Genomic DNA, 27,139 nt, shown 5'->3' with positions numbered 1-27,139 from the left:
GAAACTTAGGTAACGTCCCTGTCCATGCCTGCTGGACCATGAGTCAGCGGTAATATGCACCTTACCACTGACCGCCCTGTCCAGCAAGGCCAAGACATTGCCTTCCACATGCCGGTAGAGATCCAGAATCGCCTTCCGTGAGAAAAAGTGGCGTTTGGGTACCTGCCACTGAGGAACCGCACATTCTACAAACTCACGGAAGGAGGCAGAGTCTACCAACTGAAAAGGCAGCAGTTGAAGTGCTAGCAATTTTGCCAAGCTAGCATTCAACCGCTGGGCATGTGGATGGCTGGGAGCGAACTTCTTTCGGTGGTGCAGCAGCTGGGGCAGGGAAATTTGCCTGGTACAATCTGACGTCGGTGTACCGAAAGCAGATTGCCCACAAGTACTTGGCTGTGACACACCTAATTCTACACCTTCATTCCTCTCAGTGCAGGTCTCAGAGAGGACTGAAGGTATAGTGGGGTTGGAGATCTCAGCTGATGAGGAGCAAGGAGAGGTCCTCTTTGTTCTTTGGTGTGGGTCTTTTAGATACGCTTGCCAACAAACTGCATGGCAGATCAACATATGTCTGGTCAAGCATGTGGTGCACAAGCGGGAAATGTTTTGGCCACGCGAGATACGCTTGAGACATATGTTGCAAATAGCAGTGGTGCAATCTGATGCACTCAAAAAAGGCCCACACCAAAGAACTTTTGGAATAACGCACAGAGACAGCAGCGCCCTGCACATGCGGAGCTTTAGGGTGTGATGCAGTCAGTGTGCTGCCCTTAGGCTGGCCCCTGGAGGGCATCCTGCCTCATTGGTGATGTGCCTCCTCCTCCTCCCCTGCCTCCTCCTCGCTCCTATCAGGCACCCACGTTGAGTCAGTGACCTCATCATCCCCTCCCTCCTCATCACTGGAGCAAACCTGGCTGTATGCTGCAGCAGGGGGAGCATGACTGCCAGATTGCCGTCCTTCTTGGGCACCCACTCTGTCCGTGCTCACGTTACTGCCTTCATCTAGCTCAGTATCATCATCAGAGCCTTCTAAACGTTGGGCATCCTCCTGGAGCATGTACCCAACACTGTGGTCAAACAGTTCGAGGGACTCCTCAGGAGAACATGGTGGGGTTAGGGAAGGAGTCACTGATGCCATTGAGCCGAGGGAAGAGGCCGCGTTGGCAGCTGCTTTGCCAGACAAAGTACCCTGAGCATGGGTGAGAGAGGATGAGGAGGATGAGGACGGCTTGGTCATCCACTCGACCAAGTCTTCCACATGTTGCGGCTCAACACGGCCAGCTGCTGAAAAAAAGGCCAAGCGTGTCCCACGGCCACGTGCTGATGAGGATGCACCGTCTCCACAACCAGCACTGTTGCCTCTAGACACAGAGCCTGCTTGCCCTCTTTTATTGGCTTGTGACTGTCTGCCTCTCCTTGTTGGCCTTCCAGACATACTAATGGCCTGTAGCTGCACTAAGCTGGGATATATATATATATATATATATATATATATATATATATATATATATATATATATATATATACTGCAGCTAGCATAATCAACTGCCTGCCTGTAGTAAGAGAACACCACCAACCTTCTACAGGTGTCTTTAGCTGAACACTGTGCAGAGGTCGCAAAAAACTAACTCGTAGCTTATTTAGCTCCCTGCGGTAGTGATAGGATCAGGAAAACACCACCAACCTTCGACAGGTAGCTTTAGGTGAACACTGTGCAGAGCTCGCAAAAAACTAACTTGTAGCTTATTCAGCTGCCTGCGGTAGTGATAGGATCAGGAAAACACCACCAACCTTCTACAGGTAGCTTTAGGTGAACACTGTGCAGAGCTCGCAAAAAACTAACTTGTAGCTTATTTAGCTGCCTGCGGTAGTGATAGGATCAGGAAAACACCACCAACCTTCGACAGGTAGCTTTAGGTGAACACTGTGCAGAGGTCGCAAAAAACTAACTTGTAGCTTATTTAGCTGCCTGCGGTAGTGATAGGATCAGGAAAACACCACCAACCTTCTACAGGTAGCTTTAGGTGAACACTGTGCAGAACTCGCAAAAAACTAACTTGTAGTTTTAGCTGAACACTGTGAGGAGGACGTACTACACTAACTTGTAGCTTTAGCTGAACACTGTTCAGAGGACGCACTACACTAAATTGTAGCTTTAGCTGAACACTGTGCAGAGGTCACACTACACTAACTTGTAGTTTTGGCTGAACACTGTTCAGAGGACGCACTACACTAACTTGTAGCTTTAGCTGAACACTGTGCAGAAGTTGCACTACACTAACTTGTAGTTTTAGCTGAACACTGTGAGGAGGAGGAGGACGCACTACACTAACTTGTAGCTTGAGCTGAACACTGTGCAGAGGTCACACTAAACTAACTTGTAGCTTTAGCTGAACACTGTGATGAGGACGCACTACCCTAACTTGTAGCTTTAGCTGAACACTGTGCAGAGGTCACACTAGACTAACTTGTAGCTTTAGCTGAACACTGTGAGGAGGACGCACTACCCTAACTTGTAGCTTTAGCTGAACACTGTGCAGAGGTCACACTAAACTAACTTGTAGCTTTAGCTGAACACCGTGAGGAGGACGCACTACACTAACTTGTAGTTTTAGCTGAACACTGTTCAGAGGACGCACTACACTAACTTGTAGTTTTAGCTGAACACTGTGAGGAGGACACACTACACTAACTTGTAGCTTTAGCTGAACACAGTGCAGAGGTCGCACTACACTAACTTGTAGTTTTAGCTGAACACTGTTAGGAGGACGCACTACACTAACTTGTAGCTTTAGCTGAACACTGTGCAGAGGTCGCACTACACTAACTTGTAGTTTTAGCTGAACACTGTGAGGAGGACGCACTACACTAACTTGTAGCTTTAGCTGAACACTGTGCAGAGGTTGCACTACACTAACTTGTAGTTTTAGCTGAACACTGTGAGGAGGACGCACTATACCAACTTGTAGCTTTAGCTGAACACTGTGAGGAGGACGCACTACCCTAACTTGTAGCTTTAGCTGAACACTGTGCAGAGGTCACACTAAACTAACTTGTAGCTTTAACTGAACACTGTGAGGAGGATGCACTACACTAACTAAATAGTCTAGCTGCCTGACTGTGGTACTAATAGGATCAAAAGAACACCAGCAATTTTCTTCAGGTAGCTGTAAATACTGTAACAAGACAAGCCTGCCTGTCAGTAGGAAGATAACAGGAACGGATCTAGCTAAACTGAATACAGTGTATATATATATATATATATATATATACACACAACACCTGGGATGCATATATATACACAATACACTGTAAGTGCAGCTAACTCACTGACTGTCCTGCCTAATCTAGCTAACTCAAATGAAATGACACTGTCTCTCTGTCTATCTAAGCATGCTGGAACACAACACTACACAGGGCCACCGTGCAGGTGGCCTTATATAGTGTGGGGCGTGGTGTTCTAAACCCCCTGAGCCATAATTGGCCAAAGCCACCTTGGCTTTGGACATTTACAGCTCTCTCTACTGACGGCGCTGTGATTGGCCAAGCATGCGGGTCATAGTGCATGCTTGGCCAATCATCAGCCAGCAATGCACTGCGATGCCGCAGTGAATTATGGGCCGTGACACGCCACACGAATTTGGCGCGAACGTCCCATAACATGGTTTCGACCCGAACGCGAGCTCATCCCTAACTAGAATGCAGTGGATATATACATGTAATAGACTGTATATATATTTAATGCACTGCAGATCACTGAATCACCTGCCTGCCTGTCTGAAAGTGTATTTGAAAACGAACACCATGAATGGCCTGCAGTCAGATATAGGCTTGGCTAGACTGGAATGCAGTGGATATATATGTAGGAGAGTGTATATATATTTTATGCACTGCAGATCACTGAATCACCTGCCTGAAAGTGTATTTGAAAAGGTACACCAGCAGTGGCCTGCACTAATATATAGGCTTGGCTAGACTAGAATGCAGTGGATATATATGTAGGAGACTGCATATATATTTTATGCACTGCAGATCACTGAATCACCTGCCTGCCTGAAAGTATATTTGAAAACTTACACCAGCAATGGCCTGCAGTCAGATATAGGCTTGGCTAGACTAGAATGCAGTGTATATATATATATATATATATATATATGTATGTAGGAGCCTGTATATATATTTAATGCACTGCAGATCACTGAATCACCTGCCTACCTGCCTGCCTGAAAGTGTATTTGAAAAGCCTGGATGAATAAAATAAATATATGATAAATACACTGCAGCTAACTGAATTGCCTGCCTGCTCAATCTAAATGAGGTGACACTCTCTCGGTCAACGCCAGCAACACACTACACAGGGTCGACGTGCAGGCGGCCTTATATAGTGTGGGGCGTGGACTTAACCCCCTGAGCCATAATTGTCCAGAGGCACCCTGCCTTTGGCCAATTATGGCTCTCTTTGCTGACGGCGCTGTGATTGGCTAAAGCATGCGGGTCATAGTGCATGCTTGGCCAATCATCAGACAGCAATGCACTGTGCATTATGGGCTGTTACGCGCAGCTCGAATTTGGCGCGAATGGCCCATAATGTTTGTTTTTCGACGAACGGGCGAACAGCCAATGTTCAAGTCGAACTCATGTTCGACCCGAACAGAAAGCTCATCCCTACTGATCACTGTAATAATGTCACTGGTGATGTCAGTGGCAGCAAGTCAGTTCCCCCAGCATCAGTGTCAGATAGCCCGTCACACTATCACAGTCCCATTATAAGTCACCGATCGCCACTATTACTAGTATAAAAAAATAAGTAGAAATTACAGGATATATCCCATAGTTTGTAGACGCTATAACTTTCAAACAAACCAATCAATATACACATTATTGGGATTTTTTTTGCCAAAGACATGTAGCAGAATACATTTTGGTCAAAAAAAATTTTTTATGGAATATGTTTTATAGCAAAAAGTAAAAAAAATTGTTTTTTTTCAAAATTATTGGTCTTTTTTCGTTTATATAATAAAAAATAAAAAACCCAGAAGTTATCAAATAAGAAGAAGAAAAAGCTCTATTTGCTAGTTCCAGTCCCCCAATTCTTTTTTTTTAAATGCTCTGCCGTAATTGTGTTCACTTCAACTGCAACATTTAGATAATGTCATTAATGTGGTCCTTTTATTTAATGTTTAAATCTTGCAAAACTAACCGGATCTCGGAAGCTGGCAGAGTCCATCTCTGCTGTGGGCATCTGAAGCCCTCTTGTATTCATTTGTGGGATTCGGTGCAGCTGGCTACCCAGCATGCACCACCTGATCTCGCAGTAATGTCATTGCGTGGCGCTCTTTCTTCCTGACAGGTTGCCAAAGCAATGGCGGCATCGGCGGAATTTCCAACCCCGTTTCTACAGCAACCTGTCAATCAGAGGTTTCCTGCTTGGAAATAATGCAAGATTTTGGTATTAGGCAATTCCCATGGACCCCGGGATAGATAATGTCAATATCCAAGAAGTTCATGCGAATCGCCTACTGACAAAATCACCAAGGTTTGGACAGTTAAAAAATGGGTGGAACTCCCCTTTAAGGTAAAAAAAAATAGAACCATGTAAAAAAGAACCTTGCACTTAAAATGTAAGGTCAGCTTTTTTAGTGAGGGCAATCTTCCCCATGCCCAAAAACACTACTCTAAAATTATTAACAAAACTGTAGAGTTAAAAAAGATAGCTAATATACTTACCACCACATTCCATCTTTAGTTACTGTAGCACAGTTCAGAAGTGTCTTTTTTAAGAGATTTGAGCTACTTAGTATTTTCTGGGATCTTTTTGAAAGGGTGGTGATGTCACCCAATGTCACCCACTGCAGTCAGTAGCTGGGGGAAAGGTGATATATTAAAGCCCAAATGAACTCTTGGTTAACATTAGCTACATACTTACCAGGTACAAGATTCCACCAAAACAAAAGGTGCACAAAGCCTTACGGTTTGTTTTCTTACAAAATCAGCAACCACCTACATAATGAAGCCTATCCACTGCCAACAACTGAAGAGTGCTACCCTTGGTTTCTGTGGTCCAGCAGTGACCTATTTAAAGAGGTCAGAGTCAGAACTCTTCAATCAACAGAGAACAATCTGTAAGACAATAAAGATGAATTCTGGAATAGACCTAACTGATCTTAAAAATGCCCCCTCCTTCTTCCTAATACCCATTCTGACTAACTTATGTAGGAAAAATCTGTGTACTTATCTAATCTCAGGCCGTGCTGGTCCAGTCACGTGATCACCCATGAGTCAGCAAGTGCCAGGGCAGGGGAGAGGAGAGAATGTTTGACAATGGCTGGCAAAGCCTGGTAGTGGTGACATCACCCATAGGCTTACTATGACACATCCACTTTTAACGCTCCCCTCTCTCCCCTGTAGCCTCCGCTGGCTGACACAAGGGAGCCATATTACTTCACCAGACTGCAGTAGCCTGAAAAAAGGTGAGTATACCAATATTTCTTACACAGGTTAAGGAGGAGTAGAGGGAGCATTTTTAACATTAGTTAAGTATATCCTGGAATTCTACTTTAAAAGCTTTTTTATGCACCTGGAATGTATTTAGCTAATATAAACTAAGGGTTCATTTAGGCTTTCAAGTGTTTGTAAATGCAATTTTTTAAAGTAAGAAACAAGTTTATGCTTACCTGCTCTCTTCAATATTGTACAGAACAGCCCTAAACCCCCTCCTTAGGGTCCCCTGCCTCCTCCTCTCCAACTAGCAGCTTTCTATGGGGGGCATTCATGAGGGCTTGCTTCTAAACCTTGCTATCTGTGTCTATACAGTGCCCTGCCCCCAGCTCCCTCATTACTGGCTTCGATTTTTGCACAGAGTAGTCCAAATTCTCTATTTTTGGGGTCCTCCGACAGCACTCCTGACTCCTGCCTCCATAGTAAGCCACTTGCTATGGGGGCACTTGTGCAGACTCTATCCCACAAGCCACACTGTGTGCGTCTATTGACAATCTATTTTTTTTTCACCAAATAATCTTTGATAAAAGATAAAGTAAATATTTAATACATAAGAAAGTATTCCCAGGACACTATAAGTTAGCACAAATTAAAGCACAGCAGCTTTGCTGCTCTGTTTGTTTTATTGAAATCTCAGATTTAGCTGTCTGATAAAGTATGAGTTACTGACCTAATGACTCATTGGGGTTGATTTACTAAAGACAAATAAACTGTGTATAGTGCAAGTGCAGTTACACCCATTTTCCCCAGAGCTTAGTAAATGTGGTGAAGCTCTGCTGATTTCCATCATCTAATCATGTACAAGCAAAAATGCTGTTTTCTTTTTTTTTTCCCTTTACCTGATTGGGTACAGTGTTAATTTAGTCAACAAAAATGACTAAAACATTTTAGTGGACTAAATGAATACTATTTTAGTCAACTAGAAACACTCATAGTTTAGCAGAATGTAACTGTTTTTGCATTAGAAGTAGATACAGATGTATGCTGTGAGAGGCTGCATCCTCAAATTTTGCACTTATACATGTTATCATTTTGGGGCGTTGCCCTTTCTTGTGTCTAAATAAAAGTTATATTTGAAAAAAAAAAAAACGACTAAAACTGCAACAATTGAGATGACTAAAATAGGACTAAAACTAAAAGTTATTTTAGCCAAAAGACTAAAATGAGACTAAAACTAAAATGCCATTTTAGTCCTAAGACTAAAATAAAACTAAAACTAAAATGCCATTTTAGACAAAAGACTATGACTAAAATTAAATTGCAATTACTGAAATGTACTGGAGATTTTAGTCAATTAAAACGTAGGACATTTTAGTCGACTAAAATGTACTAGAGATTTAGTCGACTAAATACGACTAAAACTAAAACAATTGCAGAAGACTAAAATGGGACTAAAACTAAAATGCCATTTTAGTCCTAAGGCTAAAATGAACACTGATTGGGTATTCTTTACAAAGTGAAGCTTTACCACATTTCACTTTGGGGTGGATTTACAAAAGGCAAATAGACTGTGCACTTTCCAAAATGTAGTTGCACTCTGCAAGTGTAGTTGTTACAGTGCTTAGTAAATGAGCAGAAGCTCTGCTGACTTCCATCATCCAATCATGTGCAAGCAACAAATGCAATTTTTTAAATTTTCCTTGCAAGTAATTGGGTATTCTGTGCAAAGTGAAGCTTTACCTTATTTACAAAGCTCTGGAGCAACTACACTTGCAGAAGTGCGCAATCTATTTGCCTTTAGTAAATCAACCCAACTGAGTTCGGTAAACAATCAGCTAATTATGTGAGAAAGTGAAAAGAGCTCCACATGCTGACTGGATAAAAAAAACTACATAATAATAATAATGGAAAATATTTCATATTTGGCTGAGACTGACTGCAAAAAAACACTTTTTTTTAAAACATTGGGGGAGAGTTCCCTATTTATTACAGTTTATTGCTGTATGCGTAGTTCTCATTCTGCTGATTTCTTGGCCTGCTGCAACAGGGACAAGGAATAAAGGTGAAATCTGTCCATCTGTGTCATCATTTTTTTAAATCTACTTTTTCAGGATTGGTTCACATTAGAGCGATGCGGGAACCCTGCAAATCCACTGTGGGTTCTTGCATCGCACCTGACTCTCAGGCAGTTTACACTGCCTTATGCGAACCGCTGGGTGTGTCAGTACAAAGTTAATGACACCCCCAGATCGGTTTGCATATTGTAGTGTGAACTGTCAATTCAGACAGGAATCAAAAAAAGGGTCCTGCACGAGTTTGGTCCAAATGCGATGCAATTTCAGCCATACAACCTGTATGGCTGAGTTCGCATCGCACAGACATTGCATGTGATTTGCACAGCAGTGCGGTGCGAATCACATGCAATGTCTGACATTGCACCAATGTGAACCCAGCTTAACTCTCACCATAAGAAGTAATATGTACAAAACCACTATAACTTTGCTTTAATTAAAGTGTTACTAAATCAACAGGAAAATCAGTCTGTATATGCAGTAAAGCATGCTTGTTATACTCACTGTGGAACCTATGGGGTTAATCCTTTGCATTGTGTATAAATGCTGTTTGATCCTGTCTCTCTGATCCTCCTCTTCTTCTACTGTCTCAAAAAAAAAAATAACCTGATATTTACAGAGCCTGTGGACATGCTGCACATGCTCAGTTTGGTGTGGAGAGTTTTCTTTTTTCTTGGGAGGGTTCATGTGATCAGCACAGGGCCAATCAGCACTGTCCAGACATGTCCAAACAGAACTGATAGAAGTCACAAGGCTGATATATACTGCTGATAAGAAAAGGTATTTATCAGTCTATATTTACTAAAATAATTGCATTTCCATGTTCTGTGTACTGAGAGAGACCAAATATAGTGAATGCATGTTCTGGGTTTAGTAATACTTTAATAACCATTATATAAAACTGCAAAGTAAGACAAATAGCCAGCTTCCCTAAGTAGAGAAAACGGCTGCCCCTATGTAGATGTTATTACAGACTATACATAGAAAAAGAGTATTTTAGATTTCAATCTGTTTATTAATTTTCTGTTAGAAGAAAGGCAGTTAGTAAAAAAAATTGCAAAGCTTACATGCAGCCATAACAGAAAAATCGGCATAAGGGACATCACTTACAATCAGTAGGATTCTGCTGTTACAGGTAATGATTCTCCATTTCCCCCAAAACCCCACCCGCTGGTGTAATCTTCCAGTGCAGCAGAGGCAATACAAATAAATGGCTGTCACAGGCTCTCATCAAGAGAACCTGGCTATGCCTTCCATTTCCACTCTTTTGATAAAAGTCTGTGTATTGTATTGTATTGTAGTTGTATTAACCCCCGCCACAGTGGAAGATTATGGTGGCAGGATGGGAGGGGTCAAGACAGAGGAAGAGTACTACTAACAGCAGGGAATCTGCACAGCTGAACCACACCAGGCCACACAGGTGTCTGCTCCACTTTAATAATAGGGGGGCTCCCATGTAACCTCTCCAACGGAATGAGTATGGGGTACGTATGCCTACTCATTCCCCAAAAAATCATGTCACCTTGAAAAAAAGACACCCAAATGCTTGACAAGACCTTTACTAAAAGTATAAAAATCTCCAAAAAAAAACCTGATGACTTGGTGCACGCAACCAATCTCCCTGAGCTGTTATGAGCAATATAAAGGAAGGCTGGGGGATAGTGGTGACATAATTAGTTAAATATGGCCATGTTATTGCCCAAATATGGGCATGTGATCATATTTGGACAATGACATAACCCGCTCTGTTCCGCACCCATTTTCCTATGTGGCCGAGTATTCCCAGATGATTAAGTAAATGGCATGGGAGACGTCAGTGGTTGTTAAGGACATGGCAGCTGCAAGAAGCCACTGCTTCCCTAGCAACCATTGACAGCCAGAAGCTGTCGTGTTCATCCATGCCAATTGCCCTAAACATTCAGCATTCAGATAAACATCCAAACACTGAGCTCATCCCTAATCCTGACTGGCCTATCAGGTTGATATAATGTAAGTTCCAAACAACTAGTAATAAAAGGTATTTTATAATATTAACATGTATTGGTAAGATTATTTATATCAAGCTGATCTATTTACATATACATGTAAAAATAATTGAAGTGTCTATACATTTTCTTTAAGCAACCAGGAGCCATGTAGTTATATTTTTTTAAACACACACAATAATATAACCATTTACCAGGCATACCCATGGCATAGTGTTTTTAACAGCTGAAATTGCATTTTGCTGTGTAAGTTTTCAGCATTGCTTCCTCTTGGTCTAATGTAAGAGCACATTGAAGTTGTACTTGTGAGAGGAGGTGGTAATATAAAAAAAGAAGTATTTCCCACTGGGCGATGTGAATAGCGCTTGGAGCAGAGAAGCCAGATGGCTGATGCAGAATCTTCTGCTGAAATACATCTCTATTCAAGATGATGTTGCACTCTATTTTCTGTCTGGGCTGTCAATATAACTCTGCCATGGTATTTAAATCACATTAAGCTTTCTTTTATTCATATACCCCCATGTGATTTTTTTTTCTGGATACAATGAATGTGCTTGCTTACAACCAGTGGTAGGATATGCTAGAATTAGTAGGTGAATTTAATCCCTTTGGGGACCATAGCTCCAACTCATGCATATAATGTCCAAAATTCTGTTTTATGTCTTGTGATTGATCACATAAATAATCTTTCTGATTGCTAAATTCAATTTATATTCCTTCACATTGCTGGAAATAAGGGCATTTTTAAGTCGGGGGGACTGACAACTATTGAATATGTAACTTAACTTAAATGCAAAAAAAAAAGAAAAACATTTTTTCTTTCTACAAACCACATTATACTAATCAGACACACATGACAAGACAGGAGCCTTGCTATAACAAGCCTGTGCCTGTTACACAGATTCTAACTGCATACAGAAATATACATCTCAAAGACATTGTTTTGATGCTTTATTCTATTATATAATTTATAATAAAATACTATACATTTTAAATGTTAATAATTGTATTTAACACTGTTTAACATAAAAGATAACTTGGCTATGAAATATAAAATTAATTTTTTTAAATGTGTTTATTTATTTGAAAGTCATATTGGAAATAAATATATTGTGGAGTCCATAGATATAATCTGATTTCATTTAAAAAATGAAAGCCAGGCAATATCCAAACAAATGTTTTGCATTTTATGATTCTTAATAAAGTGAGGGGAAATCAAATCGGTATCCTCAAACGCAAGGAAATTTGGTGTCTTCCATACAACAGGTTAAACAGGAATGAAGATATACAGTATATTTGTAATTGTGAACTCCTTGAGCATTGTTTTACCATAACCTTTGGATTAATGTTGCAAAAATAATCTCATGTTTGCTTTTTGTTTCAGGTGCTTACTGGATCAGTTTGAATTTCACCTAGCGTTCATACAACTGAGATGCAGTTCCTGTGGTTGGTCTGTTTATAGCAGTGGAAGTGCTTATTTAATATCTGTGGACCTGGTAAAGGGTGGGGATGTCTGAAACTGTTGTTCAGCATACTTACCTTTGCATCTTTGCACAGCAGCAAAATAAATCCGTTATGTGGATTTGGCATGTGGTTGTGCAGCATTCTTTCCTTGAAAATGTGGACAAATTTGTTGATACCCCTATGTTGCATACACACGATCGGACATCCCGACAACGAAATCCAGTGATTTATTTCCGACGGATGTTGGCTCAAACTTGTCTTGCATACACATGGTCGCACAAATGTTGTCGGAAATTCCGATCGTCAAGAACGCGCTGAGGTACAACACATACGACGGCACTATAAAGAGGAAGTTCATAAGCCAGTGCGCCACCCTTTGGGCTCCTTCTGCTAATCTCGTGTTAGTAGAAGTTTGGCGAGAGACGATTTGCGCTTTTCAGCCTCGTGCTTTTCAGATCATTACTGCTCTTCAGTTTGTGCTTGCGGGTTCGTATCTGGTTTTCAGTGCGTGTAGTCAGTTTGTATCTGGTTTTCAGTGCATATTTTTATATTACATATTTGATTTTCAGTGCATTCTTGTCCGCTCGATTCTGATTTTCAGCTCACTCTTCTCAGGCCTTTCTGATTTTCAGTGCGTTCTGTTAGTTCGTTCTGACCAGCTGACCATTTTGAAGCCATGTTTTGGGTACATACTCATCGTAGAGTTCGTTCTGTGCAGGTGCTTGGTATTGGGTTTCTTACTTTGACCCAAGCCTATTCCATGAACAGGGCAGGGAGGAGTTCGTGGACAAAGAATTGGTTGCTCCAGCGTGACCAATTCTCTTACATGCCTTTGTTGCGGGAGATCCGTGAGAATAATCCTGATGATTTCAGGAATTATCTCCGGATGACGGACCCCGTTTTTCACCGTTTGTTGGCTTTGCTGTTCCCTTATATTACGAAGCAGGACACCTGTATGTGGCAAGCCATCACTCCTGGACAGAGGCTAGTCGCCACGTTTCGGTACTTGGCGACAGGGAGAAGTCTGCAGGACATCAAGTTCTCGACAGGCATCTACCCCCAGGCTCTGGGGGTCATTATTCCAGAGACCTGTTCTGCCATCATACAGGTCCTGCAGAAGGACTATATTAAGGTAAGATTTCTCCTTTAACATCACATTCTATGTATTTAATGTTTGCTAATGTATTGTATTTCTTTCATCATTCCGTAATTACCATGATTGTAATATGCTGTGAATGTCCTCTTTATCCTCATGCATGGTGGAAGTTTTTCAAGTTCCTTTTTTGTTCTTCATGCATATTTGCTTTCACTAACCTCCCCAGCATGCTATCCTGGGCTATGACTTTGCCAAACCCATACACACTATACCCACCTCTTTTGTGTTTATATTTATGGATGAATTCACAAAAGCATGTAGTGAAAGGGCCTGCCTGAATACTTTCAGATGGTACTGTTTAAAGTTTTGTTGTTCTATTATCTTGATAGGTAATTGCAGAATGTAAAAATGTGCTTCAATTTGTACAGTGTGTATTTATATTTTTGTATTATGACACTTCTTACCTGTCCAGTGGGCTGCCAATAGTGTAAGTAAGGAGGGGATGGCCAAAGAAACACACATTATCTATGCATTCAGTTCTCAATGAAGTGGAGAGGGTTACCTGTCCAAAACATCTCCCCCCTAAAATTTGTACAATGGGCCATCAGAGGGGGGGAGGAATCTGATAACCTTAGTTTTTTTTTCTTTAAATACTCCTTAAAATCAATGTTATACTGATGTTGGCCAAGAATGTTTGTGTCTAATCTGCTTGCAATGTAATGTGCAAAAGTACTAATTTTTATTTTTCTTGTTTCACTCCACAGTTTCCTTCAACACCACAGGAAAGGCAGGCTGTGGCTTCCCAATTTGCCCAGTGGTGGGACTTTCCCAACTGCGGAGGAGCAATAGATGGGAAACACGTCCACATAGTCCCACCCCCCAACTCGGGGTCATACCATCACAACTATATGGGGTTTAATAGTATAGTGATATTGGCGGTGGTGTCAGCAACATGTGAGTTTCTCTATGTGGACGTGGGGAAGAATGGCCGGATGGTGGAGTCATCGCCCAGACCAAGTTCTACGGACAGCTCCAGAGTGGCTTGGGATTGCCACCTCCAGAAGACAACGTGGCTGGTCTGCCGTTCGTCTTTGTTGCTGATGAAGCATTTGGGCTGGGTGATCACCTGATGCGGTCGTTCCCCATGGGGACCCTCACCCCGGCCCAGAGGGTTTTTAACTATTGGCTGGCCAGAGCCAGAAGAGTGGTGGAGAATGGTTTCGGGATAATGGCCAGCTGGTTCCACCTATTCCTTACGCCAATCATTGTAGCGGAATATAAACTTAACCATATAATCCTTGCATGCTGCATTCTCCACAACTTTTTAAGAAGAAATTCTATGAACTATGTGGCCTCAGTTGGGCCTGAGGCCGGATTTAAAGACCAAACTCTGACGGCGCTTGAAGCTGGCCATCCTGGCTTGCCCCCCCAAAGCGCACACGAGGTCCAAATATATGAAATATATGGAGTACTTTGTGGGTAGGGGGGCCATTAATATGCCAGAAAATGTATAAGAAACATTTTTTAAATAAATTTGTATTTTAAACAGAAAAATACTTCCTTTGATTTACTGCTTGTGTTTCTTTTAGCTGTCTCCTAGGTTATCCAATGGGCTTTTCTTTTTTGGACATTTTCTTCAATAGTGCAAACATAATTTATTTGATACATGAGGTGACAATCTCTTTTTCAGCTAACTATTTTGTTGTGGGTCTGCTACACACACACATTGTTTTTGTTGTTAATGTATGTAATGCATTAAGTATAAAAATATTAATCATTTTCAGCACCATGATTTTATTTTTTGGAGTGATGAAAATGGCCTGATTGTTGCAAATTATAAAGCACTGTGGGTGTTATTTACTAAAGGAAAATTGACTTTGCACTACAAGTGTACTGCAAAAGTGCATTAGAATGTGCACTGAAACTGCACTGAAAGTGCACTTGTAGTGCAAAGTGGATTTGCCTTTAGTAAATAACCCCCATTGTCAATGTAAACACCAACTTAAGCAAAAAACTGCAATTGAGCATTGAAAGAAGAAGCCACACATTGGTGAGTAGAAACATTTTTACTCTGTGCACATTCACATGTGCGTTTGGAAAAGGGTTTTTGAACAAACCGACATATTTTTGGATTTTTTTTTTTTTTTGGACAGTAGAAATATCCTTTTTTGTGGTAAACAGGCATGTTTTTAAAAACATAAAACAATACACAACTCAGGAACTTACAAAGTTCAAATTTGATAAATTGAAGGCAAAATCAGACATTAGTATGTCCAAACTGTGTTGATCTTGCCTTCATCAGATGGGGTGATGTCACCCCTGTGAAAGCCAAATTTCGAAGATGCACACAAATTGAGAGTCGAAATGGGGATTTTCCTCCTGATCCCATGCCTAAGGTCAACATGTGCTAGCTCCCATCATGGGGGATCAATGGATGTGTTTCGGGGGTGCAACCCCTTCCTCTCTTCTACTTTAGTTGTGAGGAAGGGGTTGCACCCACAAAACGCGTAAATTGATATCGCAAGATGGCAGATAGCACATGTTGACACACTGTGTGCATTTTCAAAATTTGGCTTTCAAATTTTTAAAGAAAAGATCGAAAAATACAAACAATTTGCTAAATTTTGGTGTGTTTTAGATTCTGCCTAAAACATCAATGATGTTTTTGAGTCTTCTTTTCACATCATTGATGTCTTCCTTGATCTTCTGTAAATCACGATTGCACACCATGATCTCCTCGATGAGGACGTGTGCACTTGCACTTGTGAAATGTGTTTCTTCTTCCACAACATCAACATCACCTAAAATAAAAAAACACACCATGTATTATAAACATGCAGGAATCCATCAATTACCTGAAGCTGTGGTCTCAGACACTCACCTGTTGTGGTCACTATTTCCCCCAATTCATAAACCTCTCCTTCCTCCACATCCTCTGGTTGTGGTGTGGGGATTTCCCCTTCTTTAGGAGGTTGGGGGTCCCTGGTGTCCTCTGATGTCCCAAATCTTTTCTCCCCTATGTGAATAAAAAAAGGTATACTTAGCACACAGATATTTGAGGGCAGAAATAGTAATATGAAACATTGCTAAGAAATGTTGTACTATTGTCTGTTTTGGCAGTGTTCCAAGCTGAAGACATGATTTTTTTCCCTTTCTTAAAGATGGAATACTTACATTTTTTGGTCAAGTTTCACACATGAAGACACCCCTAGTATCCACTGGAGCACCTGTGTGGGACACCCTAAAAAGTTTGTTCTGGTGTCCCACACTAGTGCTCCTGCGTCTAGATGTGTAAACGGCTGCTGAGAGTCCTCTCCTTACACTGAATCAAGTTTGCATTTCATTCTAGTTACAAACCCATCTAGACAACAATGCACTAAACTTCTTTTAAGAAAAATATACCTGAACAAATGTAGTTAACCTGCATCTGCCAAAAACATTGTATTAGTGGGCGAACGAACGATGTTTACTATGAACAATTACTGTGCCCACGAACCTGAAAGTTGCCATTTTAAACATTACAACAGTAAAGAAAAGCACATGGAGCAGCACGCAAGTAATAAAAACAAAAGGAACACACGACAAATACTTACTTTTTTAAAGAACTCTCTTGATTCTTCTGTACTGATCCTGCTCCCTCAATTTCAGGTCTGACCAGCATTTCCTCAATTGATCCTTGGATTGTCGTACATCAAAATTCCTGTGCAGACTTTTCACAACTTTAGTCATGATCTTGGCCTTTCACACAATTGGGTTTGGGTAAGGTCCAAGCTTCCCATCATAGTCGGCCCACTTCAAGATGTCCACCATCTCCACCATCTCTACAAAGGACATATTTGAGGCCTTAAATCTCCTCCGGGATCGGGACGTTTGTGGTTCTGGGCTTTAGTCGTTGCTGCTGTCTTCATGCACTTGTTCTTTCTCCGCCATGTGCTCTCCTACTGCGCCGAAAGAGAATGGGCAGGGAAAATACTAGAAAGAAGGTCAGAGTCGGGCGGAGTTTAACGCATGCGCAGTGTATGCGTTAAACACGCGTGCGTCGTACGTACGATCTGTAACACGCGTGCGTCATACGTACGATCTGTGAGCGGAGGAAGGAGTAGCAGAAGCGCCAATCGTTCTAACGAAGGTACAATTTTAACTTGGGGCATCAGTGGCCTATACTGCTTATAAATTGAGGCCTATATTGGGACAAGATTAGGAGAGTTTAGCCTGACATTAGGGTTTGTCTTGTGTTGTGTCTTGCAGATAAAATGGATCGATTCAACAATCATGATTTCCTCCCCCAATTCATTGATTTGTGCACAGAGCTGCCCTGTCTGTGGCAGACAAAACACCCCTTTTATACAAATCGACTAAAGAGGAAGGCAGCACTGGATAAATTGCTGGAATTTGTGAAGCCGCAGATCCCCAGGGCAGACATCAACTATTTGAAGTGCAAAATAGGTGGAGCACTTATAATAGGGAGTGCAAGAAGGTCCAGGATTCCCAGAGATCAGGAGCTGCAGCAGATGACATTTATGTACCCAGGCTGTGGTACTATGACAGACTGCAGTTTCTGTCAGACCAGACTGAAATCAGGCCATCACTCTCAACCCTTCCTTCCACTCTTCCTTCCACCCCAGCTGAGGCTTCTGACGTCCAACCTGGGCCTTCCACCCAGGAAGAAGATGTGGAAGAGCCCAGCTTGAGTCAGGTATAGCATTGTTAAACAGATTTCTCAAAATTGTGTTTGACTGATGAACAATAAACTAAAACTATGTCCCTTTTTCATACACAGGAAAGCCTCAGCCAGGAGGAGGCTGTGGAAAGTGGCAGTCAGGAGGTGGCAGGGGAAAGTGGCAGCCAGGAGGTGGCGATGGGTAAGTGGCAGCCAGGAGGTGGCCGGGCCCAGTAGCCTGATCGAATCCTGGGACCCACCCCTCTGCTTTAAAAAAAAAGACCCAGGAAGGGGAGGAGTGTGGAGGAGTCAGCACTTGGGTTAATTTGGCAGGCTTCTGCGGCCCTCAGAACTCCCCCCAGTCTTCTTGAGGCCTATGCCTGCATGGCTGTCAACAAAATGCAGGAAATGGAGGTGATCTTTTGTGAGGAAGTGATATATATGGCCCTAAATAAGGGGTTGAGGGGCGAACTCACAAGCAAAACCCACCTGTGTGAGTTGGACCATCCTCCTCCACCTCCTCCACCTCCTGCCACAACTCCAACACCAGAGCCACAGCCTGGAAGCAAGCGTGGAAGGAAGACAAGAGAGTGATGGCCTGGGTTCGGTCTGGTCTGGCCAAAGACGCAGGCTGTGGTAAGACCACAGCCCAGGGACATATATGTCACCTGCTGCTGTTCCTGATCTCTCGGAGTCCTGGACCGGATTGTGCTCCCTATTAAATGGACTCCTCAGGCTAACAATTTTGCATGTCAAATAGTTGATGTGTGCCCTGGGGTACAAAGGCTTCGTTAATTTCACAAGTTTATCCAGCATTGCCTTCCTCTTTATTTTGTTATGACCCCTTAATAAATGTCTATTTTTTTACAAAAATCATTGGCTATGTGTTTTAATTAAAAAAAGGACAGTTTGTTTGTGAGTAGGCAGGTACATTTCAAAAATACAATGTCAAACAACGGACACCAACACCAACCAATCTCCTTGAGGTTAAAAAATACTTAATAATGGTGTTGTGGTAACTTGACACACAAAACGACAAAAAATATTATGGAGATCACTAGAAAAAAAAAAAAGAGATCTTGATAAAAAAAAATAATGAAAAAAAGATCACTATAAGAATAAAATCGAAACATTATTATGGAGATCTGATGAAAAAAATAAAAAATATTATTCAGGAGATCACGAGAAATAATAAAGAAATCAGTTTGTGAGAACTCTGTGTGAATATGAGCAGCAAAACAACTTCATTATTCTAGCATTATAAAGAAGAAGAGAATGCGCTGCATTAAAAGTTAATTAAATTTGCAGCGTGACGAATGTGCTATCTCCATTACGAACGCTAGTTTACCAGACCGAACAATTCCGTCTTGTACTTGATTCAGAGCATGCGTGGAATTTGATGCGTCGGAGTTGTGTACACACGGTCGGAATTTCCGACAATGGATTTTGTTGTCGGAAAAATTGAGAACCAGCTCTCAAATTTTTGTTGTCGGAAATTCCGATAAAAAATGTCGGATAGAGCCTACACACGCTCGGAATTTCCGACAACAAGCTCCCATCGAACATTTGTTGTCAGAAATTCCGATCGTGTGTACGCGGCATTACAGTTTATCAAGATACTACTTCATTCTTCCTGCTGAAATTAAAAGTAATTTTATTGTGTACACCTGCCTGCCTTTGGTATGTCATAGAGTAAAGAAAAGAAAGCGTGAAAAGAGATAAATTATTGCTTATTCTTTAAAGGTATTCTAAAATGGCTTGGACAAATTTGTTGATGCACCTACAAAAAAATGAGAAATAACAGGATCATATTGATATTTTAACTACTTCAATAATGGACATTTTCACCCCCTTCCTGCCCAGGCCAATTTTCAGCTTTCAGTGCTGTCACACTTTGACTCAGTCATGCAACACCGTGCCCAAATAAAAAATTGTATCTTTTGTTCACACAAAATGGGGGATGGCACAGTTCTTGGTTCCAGCACCAGCTAGGGGGGATCTATTGAGATCCCACATTTTTGCACTAAGGGAAATATGGGGACAGGGATGTTTTTACAGAGGATTAATTAGTTGGAGGGTTATATAGGGAAAGGCTTTGTAGGGGATGTGGGATTATATGTGGGGGAGGAGGATTGTTGCGATTCAGAGCTGTTTTTTATGTGATTTTTTCTAATTAAAAACTTTTTGAGGAGAATAACCCATGGGTGTGCAGGTATTTTCTTTTTTGTGTGACAGTTTTGGCTTCTGTATACACACCCTACCATTATTGATGGAGTTACCCTCATATTATATATTCGTCAGGTTCCCAGTTTTGGTTTTGGTTTTTGTCCTTTTTTCTTTGTGCATTTTGAATCTTTGCAGATCACAATGAAATATCAAGACTATTAAGGAATTCTGGAGTGAAATGCACTGCTCAGTGTCAGAAAGCTCAGTCACAGGTCACGGTTCCTCCAACAGAACAATGACCCAAAACACACAGCTAAAAGAACTCAAGAATAGATAAGAACAAAATGCTGGACTATTCTGGAGTCTGAGTTAAAGCATGCAGTCTGGAGAAGGCACTCCTAAAACCTGAGACAGCTGAAGGATATTGCCCAAGAAAAGTGGATAAACTAGATGTTGGCAAGTGCAGGGGTCTCATTGGGAGTTACAGAAATTGCTTGTTTGCAGTGATTGCCTCTAAGGGTTGTACAACAAAATATTAGGTTAAGGGTCCTTCCATAGCCATAGACCTAATAGAAGCACTTGAACCCATTGCATCCATTTCCATCCATATCTGCATTACTTAATGGTTGAGCCATTCAGGTCCTCAACAGTTTCTCTGAAGTAAAAGGTTTTAGTGAAAAGTAAGGGGAATCTTTGCTGTTTCCTATAGATCCAGCTGCAGGAGCTACTGTAGACCCACCCCAGTGGGTTAAAAAAATTCTGGTGTTTTAGGATTACTGATTTCTTCTTGATCTCTGTCTTAAATTATGTTAAAACAGGTGAACAAATGCATGCCACAAATTGTGCCTCTAATTGGATAATGAAATTAAGATATTTCTCAGATTCACCCATTTATCCCAAACTATTCATTCTGGATTCTCAAATTCTTTTTCTGCCCATGAATTGCCAGCTGGCCAGCTTTCTATGGGGGTTCAAAAAGCAAAGATATAAGCTCTCAACACTATGTTGCGACACCCTTCTTGGGGAGCTGTCCATGCTGAACTTTTCATTTGCTTAATATACCAGATCTCCAGCCATGGGAAAAATGGGAAAATTTGCTGTGCCCACAATCACTGACATTACTTACCAAAAAGAGAAATTTACATTTCAGTGAACTAGGCAAGCCTGTAATTGTTCCAACTGTTTCTTATTTAACCACTTCAACCTTGGAAGAATTTACCCATTCATGACCAGGCCATTTTTAGCGATACTGCACTGCATCGTTTCACCTGACAATTGCGCAGATGTGTGACGTTGTACCCAAACAAAATTTACGTCCTTCTTTTCCCATAAATAGAGCTTCCTTTTGGTGTATTTGATCACCTCTGCGTTTTTTATTTTTTGCGCTATAAACAAAAGAAGAGCGACAATTTTGAAAAAAACACGATATCTTTTACTTTTTGCTATAATAAATATCCCAATTTAAAAAAAAAAAAAAAAATTTCCTCAGTTTAGGCCGATATGTATTCTTCTACATATATTTGATAAAAAAATCGCAATAAGCGTATATTGATTGGTTTGCGCAAAAGTTATAGTGTCTACAAAATGTCACTGGCAGGGAATGTCACTGGCAGGGAAGGGGTTAACACTAGGGGGCGATCAAAGGGTTAACTGTGTTCCCTAGGTGTGTTCTAACTGTAGGGGGATGGGACTGTCTAGGGGAGGAGAGCGATCTGTGTTCATACTTAGTATGAACACACGATCGCTCTCCTCTGTCAGAAACCATGAACCAGACCGAGACAGAGGTACAGTAAAATCACACTTGTTTATTAATAAAACTAAAAAGGTAAATAGAGTAAGCGTAGTCAAAGCATAGCCAGAGTCCAGTAACCGGATCGGGTATTCAGCCAAGCCAGAGTTCAGTAACCAGATTGGGTAATCAGCCAGGCCAGAAGTCAGGGAACCAAGTGGAGGAACAGCAAGCAGGATAAGGAGCCAGAAGGGATGTCAGCAAGCCAGTCTTTAACAGGAACGCAGGAGATGGTTTCTAGTGATGTGACCAAGGCGAAGGCAGGAAAGACGTGAGCTGGACGTCTTTAAGTAGGCGGGACTGACGAGCAGATCCATAACAGCTGGTTAACTGTGGAGATAGAAGAGAGCTGGCAATTAGCCGACAGCTGAGGGGCCAGCTCAGAGAAGGAAGGGCTGAGCCAGCCCTAACAGCACCCCCTCCTAAACGACCCCTCCCCCTCGGAGGACCACCAGGCTTGAGGGGAAAACATCTATGGAAATCACGGAAGAGGGCATGGGCATGTACGTCCGAGGATGAGACCCAGGAGCGTTCCTCCGGACCGTACCCCTTCCAATGCACCAGGTACTGTATGCGCCCATGGAACCTACGGGAGTCAACAATGGATTGTACCTCATACTCCTCATGGTTCTCAACCTGTATAGGGTGAGGACGTGGCGCCGAGGTGGTAAAGCAGTTGCAGACCAACGGTTTCAATAAGGAGACATGAAACACATTAGAGATGCGCATACTAGGAGGAAGGTCCAACGCGTAAGCCACTGGGTTAATCCTGCGAAGGATACGGAAAGGCCCAATAAACCGAGGTGCGAACTTCAGTGAGGGAACACGAAGTCGGAGGTTGCGAGATGACAGCCAGACCCTGTCCCCAATCTGGTAGGAAGGCGCAGGCAGGCGTCTGCGGTCAGCATGGAGTCTGTACCTATCATTAGCATGACGCAAAGCCTCCTGGACTTGTGCCCAAGTGGAACGAAGACCACGGAGATGCTCCTCTAGCGCAGGAATTCTCTGCAGAACAAACGAGTCAGGCAACATGGAAGGTTGGAAACCATAATTCGCCATAAACGGAGACAATTGAGAAGCAGAATTCAAGGCACTGTTGTGAGCAAACTCTGCCCATGTAATGGTCAGAAATATAGCAATGTAGGAATTGCTCCAAGGACTGATTGGCTCGTTCTGCGGCCCCATTAGACTGCGGGTGATACGCAGAGGAGAAAGCAAGCTGAATTCCCAGCTGTGCAGAAAAGGCTCGCCAGAACCGGGACACAAACTGACTACCCACGTCCGAGACAATCACATTGGGTAGCCCATGTAAGTGAAAGATCTGCCGAGCAAAAATGGAAGCCAGTTCCTTAGAAGTGGGCAACTTTTTAAGTGGAATACAATGACACACCTTTGAGAACCGGTCAACCACCATAAGGATAACCGTGTTGCCTTGGGAGTTGGGCAACTCCACAATGAAATCCATAGACAGGTGGATCCAGGGCCTCTCTCCATTGGGTATGGGTTGTAGCAGGCCCACTGGAAGGTGTCGTGGAGTCTTACTCTGAGCACACACGGAACAGGCAGCTATGAAGGCAGTTACATCAGCACGTAGACTAGGGCACCAGAATTGTTGGGAAATGGCCCAAATGAGTTGATTCCTCCCAGGGTGGCCAGCTCCCTTAGGAGAATGGTAAGTCTGGAGCACGGCAGTACGCAGACACTCTGGGACAAAGCAGTGGTCACAAGGTTTCTCAGGAGGAGCATCGACCTGAGCAGCAAGAATTTTGTCACCCAAAGGAGAAGTAAGACTGGTGCCGTACCGTAGCCAGAATACGATCAGGAGGAATCATAGGAACCGGAACCGACTCCAACTTGGAAGTGGAGGAAAATTGTCGTGACAAGGCGTCAGCCCTTACAATCTTAGTACCGGATAAGAATGAGACTTCATAATTGAAACTTGACAAGAAAAGAGCCCATCGTGCCCTTCTGGGAGAGAGGCGTTTAGCCTCAGACAAGAATGTGAGATTCTTATGGTCAGTAAGATTGAGAACCGGCACAGTGGTACCTTTGAGGAGATGTCTCCATTCTTTCAGGGTTCAAATGATCGCCAACAGCTCTCTGTCACCAATCTCGTAATTGCACTCCGCAGGTGACAATTTCTTGGAAAAGTATCCACAAGGATGCATAGCACTCTCAGAGGTAGGACGTTGAGACAGAAGAGCACCAACACCAGTCTCAGAAGCATCAACCTCAAGGATAAAAGGTAACGTAGGATCAGGATGTGCTAACACAGGAGCAGAAACAAAGGCAGTCTTGAGACTTTCAAAGGCCTGAATGGACTCCGGGGACCAACTCTGTGGGTTACCGTTCTTTCTGGTCATATCGGTCAGGGGCTTGACCAGAGATGAGAAGTTACGAATAAACTTCCGATAATAGTTGGCAAAAACCAGGAAACGCTGCAGAGGACGTAACCCCACTGTAGGACTGCCAAAAGTTCCTCTGGGTCCATTGAAAAACCAGCAGTGGAAATGACATAGCCCAGGAGTTTAACCTGTTCCCGATGGAACTCACACTTCTTCAGTTTACAATAGAGATTGTTCTCTCTTAATTTCTGAAGCACACGACAGACATCTGTGTGGTGGCTCTCCAGGGACTTAGAAAATATAAGGATATCATCGAGATAAACCACCACACATAACTGCAACAAATCTCGGAGGACATCGTTAATAAATTCCTGGAAAACTGCTGGGGCATTACAAAGGCCAAAAGGCATTACGAGATACTCATAATGGCCTGTTCTGGTATTAAATGCAGTTTTCCACTCGTCGCCCTCCTTAATCCTCATGAGATTGTAAGCCCCTCTCAGATCAAGCTTAGTGAAAACCATTGCTCCCTTGAGGCGGTCAAATAACTCTGTAATCAACGGGATTGGGTAGGCATTCTTAATCGTGAAATGATTGAGACCCCTATAATCAATGCAAGGTCTCAGTTCACTGCTCTTCTTCTTCACAAAGAAGAAACCAGCACCTGCAGGAGACAAGGATTTGCGGATGAAACCTCGAGAAAGTGCTTCTGCAACATACTCCTCCATGACTTTATCCTCCAAGACCGACAAAGGGTAAACCCAACCACGAGGGGGAGTGGCACCAGGTTGAAGGTCAATTGCGCAATCATATGGCCGGTGTGGAGGCAAACTACCGGCTTGACCTTTGTCAAAGACATCGCTAAAATCACGGTGCTCCTCTGGCAGGGAGGAGAGTGAAGAGGAACACAGGACCTTGGCTACCTTCCGGAAGCATGTTTCACGGCATTGTTGTGACCAGGAGAGAACCTCAGCACGGAGCCAATCAAAAGAGGGGTTGTGCCTCTGTAACCAAGGATAACCAATAACCAGCGGAAACTTAGGAGAGGAAATCACTTGGAATTGGACTATCTCATGGTGAAGAGCCCCTACGGCCATGGACAACGTCTTAGAGGTCTCCCGTCAAGAGCCTCAATGGCAAGTGGAGTGTCACGCAGCTGCAGTGGAATCAAGTGCTTTGATACAAAGGCAGCATCAATGAACAGGCCTGCAGCCCTAGAGTCGATTAGAGCCTGTATCTCGAAAGACGACTTAGCCCAAGAAAGGGTGACCGAAAGCAGGGGCTTATCCTTCGGGATTACTGGGGATGACACAACACCACCTAAGGTCTGTCCATGACAGGACCTCAAGGTTCAGGTGTTCCCAGGATGGGTAGGACAAAACTTCAAAAGGTGACCTGCCTGGCCACAATAAAGGCACGATCTCTCCTTCCTCATAAAAGGCTCTCTCATCCACAGAGAGACGCGTGAAGCCCAAGTGCATGGGTTCAACATCACTGACCATCTCGGTACCAGGAGGCATGGGAGGTGAGGGAGGCATGGGTGGGACTGCAAAGCTCGGAGGCAAACGTACAGGAGGCTTCCGCAAGCGCTCCTTAAAAGAAAGTCTTTCTCTGAGTCTGGAGTCAATGAGGATGGCAAACGAAATCAAGCTCTCCAGCTCAGTGGGTATATCTCGGGCTGCTATCTCATCCTTGATGGAATCCGAGAGACCATGAGAAAAAGCAGCCGCGAGGGTCTCATTGTTCCAAGCAACCTCTGCTGCCAGAGTACGGAACTCAATGGCGTAGTCGGCAACAGTTCTCCTACTCTGTTTGATGGACATGAGGCACTTGGCAGCAGAAGCGGACCATGCGGGAACATCAAATACCCTTTTAAAGGAGGCCACAAACTCAGGGTAACTCAAGACAACAGGTTTTTGCGTCTCCCATAGAGGGTTAGCCCAGGCCAAGGCTCTCTCAGAAAGTAAAGATATCATGAATAAATAAGCGCAGTATTTTTTATTTAATAAAGATATCACGAACCCTACTTTGCTTCTGTCCGTGGAAAATGCCTGGGGCAGCATCTCAAAGTATATCTCAACTTGGTTGAGAAACCCTCTGCATTGAACTGGATCGCCCCCAAATCGCTGGGGAAGCAGGGCGGAACCAGACATACCTCTTATAGAGGTAATACTCAAGGCGGGTGCCTGCACAGAGACTGGTGCAGTAGCAGGGACAGCCTGCAACTCAGGTTGTACCAGAGCAGCCACAGGGGGGGATTCCAGGTGTGCCGTGCGACTCAGGAGCGCTTGTAACGCAATGGCAAACTGATCCATGCGGTGATCTTGCTCATCCAATCTGGAAAAAATAATACCAACAAGTGGATTGACTGTATCTTCTGAATTCATGGCCTTCGCCTACTGTCAGAAACCATGAACCAGACCGAGACAGAAGTACAGTAAAATCACACTTGTTTATTAATAAAACTAAAAAGGTAAATAGAGTAAGCGTAGTCAAACCATAGCCAGGAGATGGTTTCTAGTGATGTAACCAAGGCAAAGGCAGGAAAGAAGTAAACTGGACGTCTTTAAGTAGGCGGGACTGACGAGCAGATCCACAACAGCTGGTTAACTGTGGAGAGAGAAGAGAGCTGGCAATTAGCCGTCAGCTGAGTGGCAAGCTCAGAGAAGGAAGGGCTGAGCCAGCCCTGACATCCTCTCCCCTGACAGAACCGGGATTTGTGTGTTTACACAGATCCCGGTTCTCACTCTGTCATGAGTGATCACGGGTGCCCGGCGGTCATCACGCCCACCGGGCACTTACACCGGCTCTGGGGACACACTGCGGGCACGCGCGCCTCCTACAGCATCTTAAAGAGCTGACGTACAGCTATGACGGCTCGCCCAGGGGAGCCAACCTGCCACAGAGTAACTGCGGCGGCTGGTCCGGAAGCGGTTAAGTACAGCTTGCACATGCACTTAGCTTTCAACTCAAAAAGATGCATAAACTCCACTTTAAAGATGACTGATGGAAAATCTACAAAACCCAACTTTAACAGTATTATACTCAAAGTATTCTCAAATAAGTTACTCTTTCTAAAACCTTAATAGAAATCAAATAAAGTACTGTATATCATATATAAATG

Source organism: Aquarana catesbeiana, linkage group LG07 (assembly GCF_042186555.1).
Source record: "Aquarana catesbeiana isolate 2022-GZ linkage group LG07, ASM4218655v1, whole genome shotgun sequence".
Classification (NCBI taxonomy): domain Eukaryota; kingdom Metazoa; phylum Chordata; class Amphibia; order Anura; family Ranidae; genus Aquarana; species Aquarana catesbeiana.
Note: the sequence above shows the minus strand (reverse complement) of the source record.